Here is an 11,808-nt window from a genome sequence, read left to right on the forward strand (position 1 = left end):
GGCTCATCTGTTTCTTTCTTTCTAAAAATGACTTAGGCATTGATTCAAGTTTACTGGCTGGTTCAGAAATACTCCATCCTTTCCTCCATGTTTAAGTAATCTAATTTCTCTACAAAGATTAAGCTCACAATAGTTAATAATTCACTATTTTCCTCCAAGTTGAATTCGTACACTTAACACCTTCTGTTCTTTCCTTTGTAAATATGTATGTGAAGCATGAGTGTTATGGTTTTGTTTAGTTTCGTAAGAATAGGATTATATTACCTTGCGTTTAGTTTTGCAACAGTTTCCATAACCCTGCATGTTTAAAAGATTGTTAAAATGATTGTTTGGTTGCTTTCCAAAATGAGACCATTCATTTTTCATGTTAAGATGTCTGTGTAATGCTCGGACTACTTTAAATAGGAGTTTATAATTAGAAATCAACACTGCATATTAACATGAATTCGTTTGGGCATTTGTAAAAATATGTAGCAGTTCACAAGCAATTAAATGTTTCAAGAAATATCATAGACACCAGTATAGGATATGCTATTATTTGGATACATGAATTTTTCTAACCCCTCTGTGACTTGAGTTAAAATCGTTCTTTGTGCAATATAAGCCTAGACTTTACTTGGAATAAGCAACTGTTGTAAGCTTTGTATAATGGAGGCTATTTATTAGGCTTCTCGAAATTATTTTGAACGCATGAAGCATTAATATGTGCTTGTCATTCAGTTTCAATTGTTCTATTTATTGGGACTAAGTAGATTCTAATCTTTATCTTTTTTTTTTTTTTTCGCATGTACACTTCGGGAGCAAATGGAATCATAAATCATGACTCTCTCAAAACGGAGTTTCAAAAAATGAAACTCGGCATTAATACATTACCCGTGCATGGAGTCGACATATGTCCTTATTCCTTAATCTCATCCTACAACAAGAAAGCGATGAAATTCGCTTGAAGCTCGCCCATGGCGATTCCTCTTAAAGTTTTCAACTTTTCACTCTTTTTATTATTTTGTTGAATGTGTGTTGAATGATTTCTTTGGATGCGTGTTTGATATTCTTGTTACATGACACAATGGTTTAAGATTGGCATGCGATTATCTTTAAATGCATGATTGAACCAATCGAGTTTAAAAAAAAATACTAAGTCTGATTTCAAAATCATTCACATAAACATATATTTTTTTTATTTTTTTTTTCAAAACTTGATACATGTATTGGTTAAAACAACTTTTGAATAGCCATAATTGAACTAATAGTATTTCGTACGTTTTACTTTTAAATAAAACTTAGTGTCCTCTTTCATGCAAATTATCCTATTTTTCTACAAATCTTATTTTCGAATAACATTACTATATTTTCCATTTAAGGCCTTAGCAATATTTTTGAGTCTTATTTAACATTTAGAACCTTCTTTTACGCAAATTATTACACTTTTTACAAGTATTATTTTAAACAACACTATTACACTTTCGTTTAAAAACCTTGACGACATTTATAAATCGTATTTCAAAATAGCATTAAAAGTACTCTTTTATACAAATTGTTATTTTTGTACAAGTTCTATTTTAAATAACATTCTTACATATCTATTTATAACTTTAGCCATACTTACAAAACTGCTTTCCTTTTTTCTACAATACTGTATTTACACTTAGCCTAATTAATTATAAGTCCGGTCGGTCAACCATTGTTAATGGGTCTTAAAGGGTGCCTAATACCTTCTCTTTAGACTAATTGAACCCTTACCTAGAATCTTAAGTTTCGCAGACCTTAAACAGAGTTGACTTTAAACATAACTTTAATAAACTTTAGGTGTCCTAATTCACCATAAATAATTAGGTGACGACTCCTTAAAAACAACAAAAACAGGAATCTCCAATATGTCGTACTTCTAATTTTAACCTAATCCGGGTAAAAATGGGATGTGACAGTGTCTATAAACGTGCAGTTGCGCGTTATTCACAGTCAATCTCAATTATAGTAAAAAATATTAGATAATATTATTTGTAATTATAATTACTATGCCAACACAAGTTGCTTATTTTTAAAAATTAAACAAAAATATAATTAAGAACATATGGGAACCCCCTTCGCATAGCTGTTAACCATGATCCAAACAGAAACTATATGTGTTAACTCCAATATATATATATAAAAAATTAAACGCGTATCTAGGGGTGTTGGTGCAAAAGTATGTTTTATGATATTCTTCCATATGGTATTTAATCTGCCCTTACTGCTTTTTAATCAGGAAATGGAGGAGTAACATTATAGTTCAAATTGAATCAGAAAGAAAATCCAAGTTTTACTTAAACGTATCCGATTTGTTATCCGCAATAAGAAAAGGAGTAAAACACAAGCCATTTTTCAGTTGCTCAAATTCCTAATGTGGCGATATATTTTAAATATTACAATTATATTTGGTCACCACCATACTACCTATATGATAACAACTAACTACATTAAAAACTAAAACGTTTTTTTAATCAAAAGTAGAGATATGTATAATACTTCACCAATTAGGATATCACATGAGACCTTTTGATTAACTCACCCTGCTAATCGATAAAATAAAACTTTTTAAAGTAAAGAAATCGTACAAAACTGAGCAAAGGCACGAGACGATAGTCCTCTTCTTAGATTAGAGATGACAAATAGGAGGAGCACTGAGCTCCCGCTATGCACTGGATGTAAGAATATTAATATAACCCAACAAATTTAGAGCCACTTCAATGGAAGAATAACAATCACTTACTCACACTATTACCCTCTTAGGCACCCGTAACTCCAACTGCTCGTCCACATAGTTGGTCGCTAGCTCGTGTCGAATGGATAATTAAACCTGAAAACTATTAACTTGCCTGAAGATTACCGATGGACAATATCCTTATGGAGAATGGGTGCTTCTTATATGATTTGAATTTGAATATCCCTAAGCTATATATTTGAGTTTTATTTTTCTATTTTTCTCCAAATTATATTTAAGTTCAATTAGATCTTATAACGTAAGAGAAAACAGGTCATATGAATATTCGGAACTAAATTTTGCACTCAGGAAAAACCTATCACAGTAACTTAAAACTTGTGCACATAGAGGAGAAATAATATAGTCAAAAAGCAAAACAAATAATCAAATCTTTGAGAATTATAAGTTTAAATCTTACCAGATGTATTGTAAAATTAGCATGGATCACGTATGAGATTGTCATATAGTAATGATAGAGCAGCGTTTGACTTCACCGAGTAATGAACTTTACCAATTTGTTTGATTATAGGATTTTAGTTTTCAATTGAATTCAAAGTCCTAAATTTTGGGGAAAAAGTAATATTAAATTTTTATCCAATATGAAATAATTGTTTAGAGAAATTTCAACTTAAAAGGGTATAAAAGTCTTTCAATATTTGAAGGATATTTTGATCGACCAACAATTATATTCATGCTTTTAAAATAACTAGTCTCTATCGACGTGCGTTGCCACGTCATCTTCCAGCTCGTGTAATTTATTTTAAATTTGTTAAGCAAGAAAGACAACAAGGAGAAGGTTATACAAGCAGGTTATCTCGCCAAATAAAACTTGATCATGACCTTAAGCTCGTTACCAAACCAATCTTTACATCTCCCCGAAATAAAGTCAATCCTAATGTATATTTACATGAAAAATATATTCTAACCTGTTGACACTATATGTACATGACTGCACAACTAATGACTATAAAAAGTATAGCTCTAGGGATTTATTGATTACTTGATTAATTATCAATTCGAAAATCAAAGCATTTGAAATTTTTAGGGTTTGCAAACGACAGAAAGAGTCCCTTTATAGAAGCATCGCAGCACCAGACATTTTGGACTTCGAGTCAAGTTACAATAGGTAGTTTCCCGGGTGGATTCAAATCATACTCCAAACATCAAAGAGTTACAATGTCATTACAAACACAAGTAAGCAAGAATTATGCTAGTCCTACGTAATTGAGGTTCACTTGGTTATTCCCAAACAATTTCCAACTGGAAGTCAAATAAAATTGGTATACCCCATGTCTGCTTTAAATATAAAAAGTACATGAGGCATAATATCAATTACGTGACTTAGTGGAAGTAGGAATAGAAGAAAGTTAATTAATACAGTTTTTTGTTTGACCGGATTCGTTCAAATTAAACCTATTAAACCAAGTATTTCTTATGAAACTCAAAAACAAATTATAGTAGGAGACTGAGGACGAATTGTTTCCCAGCTTCGGAGTATTATCCAACATAGAGCGCGGCTTAATTTAATTTTTAGAGGGTATAAAAGTCGATCAATATTTAAAAGATATTTTGGCCAACCAACATTTCTATTCATGCTTTTAAAATAATATAGATAGATAGATAGATTAGTAACTTGAAAAATATAGGAGCCTTTAACTTGTCCTTCAATTTCAAGAGCTTACTAATTAACATTTTCATCTCCAAATAACACTACTGTACGTTAGTATCAATCATCCTCACAACTATAAATGAACATATCAACCATCCTCATAACTATAAATCAACATAGCCAATAATCCTCTACTACTAGTTTCCAATATATATATATATATATATATATATTGAACTCGAGTAAATATAAAAAGGAGATATGTTTCCAATTGCATTGTATTTTATAACACTTCAATTACACAAAAACAAAGTCTGTGGCATTTTGCACCCTTAATGTGTGCTCTCTTTTGTAACGTGCACCCTATTGTATTTTTTTTTATGATTTAAACTCTAATCTTTTTATTCTCTTGCAAAACAATAAAACCACCCTTTTTATAAATTTGCCATGAGGGCTAAACAGAAATACAAATGATATATTATTTTTTTCTTAAATTTACAATAATGGCAAAAATTAATTGGTTGCACACGTCAGTAAGATATAAATCCCAACTACTAATTTCTTCAAACAAATGCTGAATCAACAAAATCCACATTCAAATTTCTTATTTAAAGCTTCAAACCCCAACAATGACTTCTTATATTTTTTTTGAGCCATATTATAACTGTCAGTTCAGCTTTCAAACAATCATTATTCAATAATTTTGATTTCAACAAATTTCGGGCAAGATTTAAAAGAAGAAATTTAGGTTTGGGGTGATTTTTGTGAAGGATCGAAGATGGTTTGAGTGTTGTAACCTTTGGGTAATTTTTTGTCCAGGTAATATTGTGAATAAGTAAGAAAATTAAAGGGAAAAGGGAATAGGATGGTGCCCAGCCCCACTGCTCATAAAAAAGCGTATATACACCGCTTCTAATGTGACTAGGCTTTGGGTCCACATCAAATAAGGTGCAAAGAAATACAGGGAAAAAAAGTTCAGAGGGGTACGATGCCTTTTTCCTTTGGCACAGTGTAAATACTTCCAACACATCTTGATGTTGTTTATGAATACAAATTTACCATTTAAAAAAAAAAAAATTGGAAAACGATTGTTTTTCTTGAAGCTTTAAATTTCAAGTGATAACATTGTAAGTGGACACATACTTAAATAGAACGTCAAACTTTAATTGATAACATTGTAAATTGAAAAATACAAACATGATTTTTCTAATATCATACGCTTGAAAAAGAGAAACTTCAAAATCAAAATTTTAAGGACGATCTTCTACTCTTCCTTTGTTTCTTTGTTTCGATCTGGTCCAACCTCTGTCTTTTAAAGTCTTATTTGAGGTGAATTCATTGTGTTTTCTCCATCTATGACTATGTTTCAAGTGCTTACGCAATTAACCCGTACTCGTTCAATTGTTTTCGGGCCCATGCTTAAATGTGTCTTTACAAAGTGTACATCGAACACTATTTTCTGCTATTAATATATCCATACAAATTTGTCATTGATCGATTTTGAGGAGGATTATCCCTTATACAACTAGATATGTGGTAACAATTTAAGAGCCCGGGGGGGGGGGGGGGGATAGAAAATTCGAGAAATTGTAAGTAAACTGTCACGACCCAACCCCGTGGGCCGCGACTGGTATCCTAACTGGATACCCAAACGTACCTACCTGACAGAATCGGCATACCAGACAGATAATTCACTCTAGCTGTATACAGACTTAAGCCAGAGAACTCATAATAGGTGTTCACAGATTCCAGCCGGTACAAATGCAGCGCGCGCTATAACATACACACTGAAATTTACATATAAGCCGATGAGGCCAACATAACGGACAGAGTCGCAAAATCGTACGTACCTACCTGAATAGTAGCAACCCGTAACCCACATACATATCTACAGGCCTCTAACAGACATACAGAATCAGATGACGGGACAGGGCCCCGCCGTACCCAGAACTACCATACATACAGAATATACCGATGTCAGAAGATATATACCAAAAGTACACGCTCCGGATCAAAAGGAGCTCTCCAAAATAGCAGAATCAGTGCCCTAGACTGGCGGCGTATCTCCGGGTGCGTCTGTACCTGCGGGCATGTAACGCAGCCCCCGAAGAACCAGGGGTCAGTACGAAAAATGTACCGAGTATGTAAAGCGAAAATAAAACAAGTATAATCATAGTCTGAACCAGAAGTACAGAAATATAGCGGACAGAATCATGATCCAGAATCTGAGACAGATATACAGAGTTTAGCTGGTAGAATCATCATACGAATCAGGGGCACAGAGTATGGCTGGCATAGTCGTAATCAGAGCCAGAGATACAGAAGTGTAGCGGACAGAACCATAATCCAATCGGACAGACAGAATCATGCATGCAGAGTCATACAGAGTCATATGCTTATACAGATGCAGATAGCATATACATACATACATATATCAGATCCCGGCCCTCTCATGAGGGACGCGGTAACAGAAACCGGCCCTCTTAGTACGGGACGCGGTGGACAAACAGAATCAGATCATATGCCATCCTGGCCGCCATCCCCATACACAAATCATAATATCATACAGATATAAACAGATCCCGGCCCGCACACCGAGGGACGCGGTGAACAATGCAGAGGAGTATGCACGATAACAGAACCTGGCCCAGGCGCAGTGAAGTAAGCGTTGAGGCATCCACGAACAGATTAATGAGAAACCACATACTTACAGATCATTATACAGACTCAATCAAACTGAAGTATGCCAAACGGCGAGTCAAATCAGAGTATTCGGATAGTGTTCATGATACGTGCCTATATCCTACTTGGGAAGGCACGACAGATTATTACCGGAATCAGATTTCTAGATGTCAAAACCATTTTGTAGGATTTATATAAAAAGTAGTCATATCATGATCAGAATAATAGTCCAAATGTTTCCTGTGAGAAACGGACAGAAATAGGGCAAGTTAGGTTATACAAAAGTGTCAGGGCCTTGTGGGCCCACCTCGGACCAACTTGAGGCGACATACGTAAATTACTGATAATAGACCTTATAAGGTCGTCCATAGTCATTTGGAAGCATTCCGACTCCGTTTGGGACAATTGCATACAAAAGTTCACTTTAGAGACAAGTTATAAGAAAAGTGATTCAATCTTACTGAAGGAATTGGAGCGGATTTCCATCTCGAATTCCGAGGAACGGAGTCATATTTAAGGCTCGCGGCCGAGCCTATTACGTTTAGAACATGCCTAAGAATGAAGGGGTAGGCTTTACATACCTCAGTTGCGCCTTATGCTCGCTTAGCTTCAATCCCAATTTCGTCCAGAATCTACAAAATGGTCATGTTTACCAATTGTCAAATTCAAGCCTTTAAGATTCCAAATTTCATTGCATACTTGCCTACCGAAATTTCGGCAACATTTCCCTTATATATATAACATCCCCGAGACTTAGCTCGGCTTAATATATCAACACAGCACCCAACAACAACATCAATAACAACAACAAGTATTACAAAATATGCAATACGACATTACTAGTCATCTTTCCGACATAGCACAATATCTTTCATTCCGACCTTACACTTCCAAACCAATCTTACCATTTTCATATTCATCACTTACCAAGGTCATTACAACGTACTTCAGAGGCATATCATACCATTTTCACAAAATATTCATAAGTTATACACAATATACAAGTTTCCTACCAAGGGCATAATTCACCCACAACTTCCAATCTTTTAGCAAACATGTTCATGACATATTCATATCTTCCAACTTCATCAATGACAATCATAATTTGCCTCTTACTACCTTCATTTCCATATTTACATAAGTTACGATAAACTTGCATGTTTTCCTACAACAACTTAACAACCATTTTTCCATAACAACAAGAACCATTATTCTTTTATTCACTTCACCATAACACACTTAACATACTAACGGAATTTAATTCACATTCCATCCTACACATAGCACCACACGACCATACATTATAATTTCCAACTTTCACTAATTCATTCAACTTTCACTTCCAATACAATTTCTACTATAACTACAACTAGATTCCAACATGAATTCAAGTCATCATAGACATGCAATATATATACATACATACGGCCAACATGCATACAATCCCAACACACAAAATTTTCATGCTTTTCATTCATTTCCACTTACTACATCATACATACACCTCCCATAACATAACAAAAGCATAAAATTCTTACCTTTCCTTCAAGTTCTTCACTTGCCACCAAGTCACTTTCTTGCCAAGATACTTATATCACTTTGTAGAGAACCTTGCACTTAGTAATAATCCCACAAGAAATGGATTTTTAAACCAAAGATTAAGCTCCAAGAATTTTTCTTTCTTTTCTTTCTCTCTAGCCGAATTGCCTTTTTTCTTTTGCTCTTATTTTGTTCTTGCTTTTTCTTGAAGATTCTATGGATAAAGATGACCATATATAATATCACATGGAAATTAATTAATTTCCATGGACTTGGGCCATAAGTGGCCGGTTGGGCCTCCCTTTGTTGGGCCTTATTTTCTCTTTTGTTTTAGTCCAATTGGTGGCTAAATGTTATAATTCATGAAGCAAGTTTCTAAAATTCCAATTTTGCCCTTGGCCTCCTTTCGTAATTCCACACCAACGTATTCATAGCCGACACATTCATACCAAGTAAGGTCCAAATATGGCCTTATTCCTTACAAGCCAAGTTATCTCAAATTTTTCGAATATGCAAAAATACCGGATGTAACATAAACGAGGTGGGGAAAATGAAGAAAGGTGAGAAGTATTTATAGATAAATAAAGTTGAGAAGTATTTATAGATGAAAAAGGGCTAACATGTTACACCTCGTAGTTTCGTCCGTTGAGATTCGTTAGGCGTTAGTTGTCCTAATCGTGGAAATGGGAGTTACCTTAGGATATATGAGATTACATGTTCCCATATTATGGTTATGGGGGTTTAAGCCCACGAAATGAGCTAGGGAAGGATTTAAGAACAAGCAAATAAAGGAATGGAGTTTGTGGGAACTTTGGTAAAACTTGGCAAAATTTTCGAATAGGATTTTGGTCCAGATTGGGGGAGGCATATCTCCTAGAATATGAGGAGTTTTGGCGTGTTTCTTTTATCCAAATTGAAGTTCATCGAGTCTAGTTTCCAACGCAACAAACCGTTCGTCAATGTGACGTCGGATTAAAAGTTATGGGTGTTTCAAGACAGACTGTCTGAGCAGAAAATTTATGCGGACCATTTGACGGCCCGCAGGAATTTTGACGCCCCGCAGAAAATTCTGCGGCCCGTCAAACTGCACCAACCCAGCGTAAAATGGTTACAGTGAACCATATTTGACTGGGCAGTTCTACAGACCATTTTGACGGTCCGTGGGAATTTTGACGGCCCGTCAAAATGGGCGCAGAATTGCCCGACGGGATTTTAAGTTCCACTTTATATATTTCACTCCACTTCATTTGGACATTTTATTTTTACCAAATTATATCCAAAAGCTCTCCAAAAACCCTCTCTTCAACTCCATAAACTAATCCAAGCCAAAATTCAAGGGAGATTAAATATCAAGAGGCAAGAATCAAGAGACCCATATGTTACAAGACTTGCTAGGGTTAGTAGACTCCAAGAATTCTTTGGATATTGAAGCTAGGGTTTTCATATAAGTTGATAGCTTGCTCCAAAGCTCATTCTAATGAGATAAAAGGTTAGTTTTCATGCTTATTACATATTATCAAGAATGTTTAGTTGTTGAATAACTTGGGTGGAAGGAGAAAGTAGAAGATGAGTTATAAATGTAGTTTTTATGATGGTTTTGAGTAGTAAGCTAACTTGAGTTATGATTCTTAGTATAATATGGATATAATATTGTTACGGAAGGTAGTAGTAGTGATAGGAAGCATTGTACGGAAATGTGCTTAAATAGGTGTGAAGTTGTTGGTATAAGTTGAACACAAGGATGAATTTTGAAAGCTAAATCGAATGTGAATACTTGATTATGATATTGTGGATATTATTGTGGTTGTTGGGAGTTTTTTTGTGATATGATGGAAGTTGACGAAATAGGGGAAATGCTGCCCAATTTTCATTAGGTCATGAATTATTCTAGTTTGAATTTAGGAGTATCATTAAGGCTTAACCATGTTATGAATCCTTCTAAATGTAGATTATTCGAGCTTCAACGAGGAACGTTAACTAGTTAAGGAGACAAAGAAGTATGTAAGGCTAACCCTCTTTCGTTAAGGCATGGTTCCCTTGCTCTCTCTCTCTCTCTCTATATATATATATATCCTTTCATGAGTTTTATAATGATTTATAAATGACTCTACCTCTAAGAGTACTAAAGCTCATGATTCTCGATACTTTCATGATACTAGTACTTCCTTTATATGATAGTTGATCCTATAAGGATAGATGTAACGAAAACAATGATGGCAATGACGTTAATGATACTTATGGAATTTTATGTATACGTGTCTAAGTATGTATGACTAGTATGTAACATCGAGCTTATATGGCCAGGTATGATACCTATCGCGCGCGCACCACTGCAGTTGGGAACGGATAACACTGAGCCTTGGTAGGGCCAGGTATGTACGACACCGAGCCTTGTCATGGTCGGGTATGTGAAACCACCGAACCTTCATGGTCGGATATGCTATAGATGCGAATATGTATATGAGTACGGATACGAATATGGATACGAATACGGATACAAACATGGATACGGATATGGATATTTGTATATGTATATATGTATGTACACGAGCACGCATTAGAAATGGAAGGTCCCTAAGAAAGACAAGTAAGTAATTATGATGATGGCTACTATCTCCTAATTCTCCCATCTTATGCTATTTCTTATGCTGTCGCTTATGCTCCTATTATGATATTGATTATGCTTTACATACTCAGTACATTATTCGTACTGACGTCCTTTTGTTGTGGACGCTGCGTCATGCCCGCAGGTGGACAGGGAGACATGCTTGATCCATAGATATCTTATTCAGGGACTACATAGAGGAGCTCCATTTCATCCGGAGCTACAACTTTTGGTATTATTCTTTTGTGTACATACCTATAGGCATGGCGGGGTCCTGTCCCGCCTATATGATGTGACATACTCTACTCTTCTTAGAGACTCGTAGACAGTTGTATATGATTAGATGTCCTTAGCCTTGTCGTCTCATATTTTGTATATCATTTTGATAGCCTCGTCGGCTTGTGTATATGGATATGGGCATTGTTATTGATGATGATATAAATGTGTTGTTGCCCAATGAGATTAGCACTATTGATGCATATAAATTATGAGTAAGTCATGTGGCTCACCAAGATGTGAAAATGAGAGCACGATAAGAGGTACTCGGGTGGGTTAGCACCGGGTGCCCGTCATGGCCCTCCGGTTGGGTCGTGACATAACGTGTAATTTTATTGAGTGTTTGGCTGGGCCAGC

The sequence above is a fragment of the Lycium barbarum genome, chromosome 2 (genome assembly GCF_019175385.1).
Source record: "Lycium barbarum isolate Lr01 chromosome 2, ASM1917538v2, whole genome shotgun sequence".
NCBI lineage: Eukaryota > Viridiplantae > Streptophyta > Magnoliopsida > Solanales > Solanaceae > Lycium > Lycium barbarum.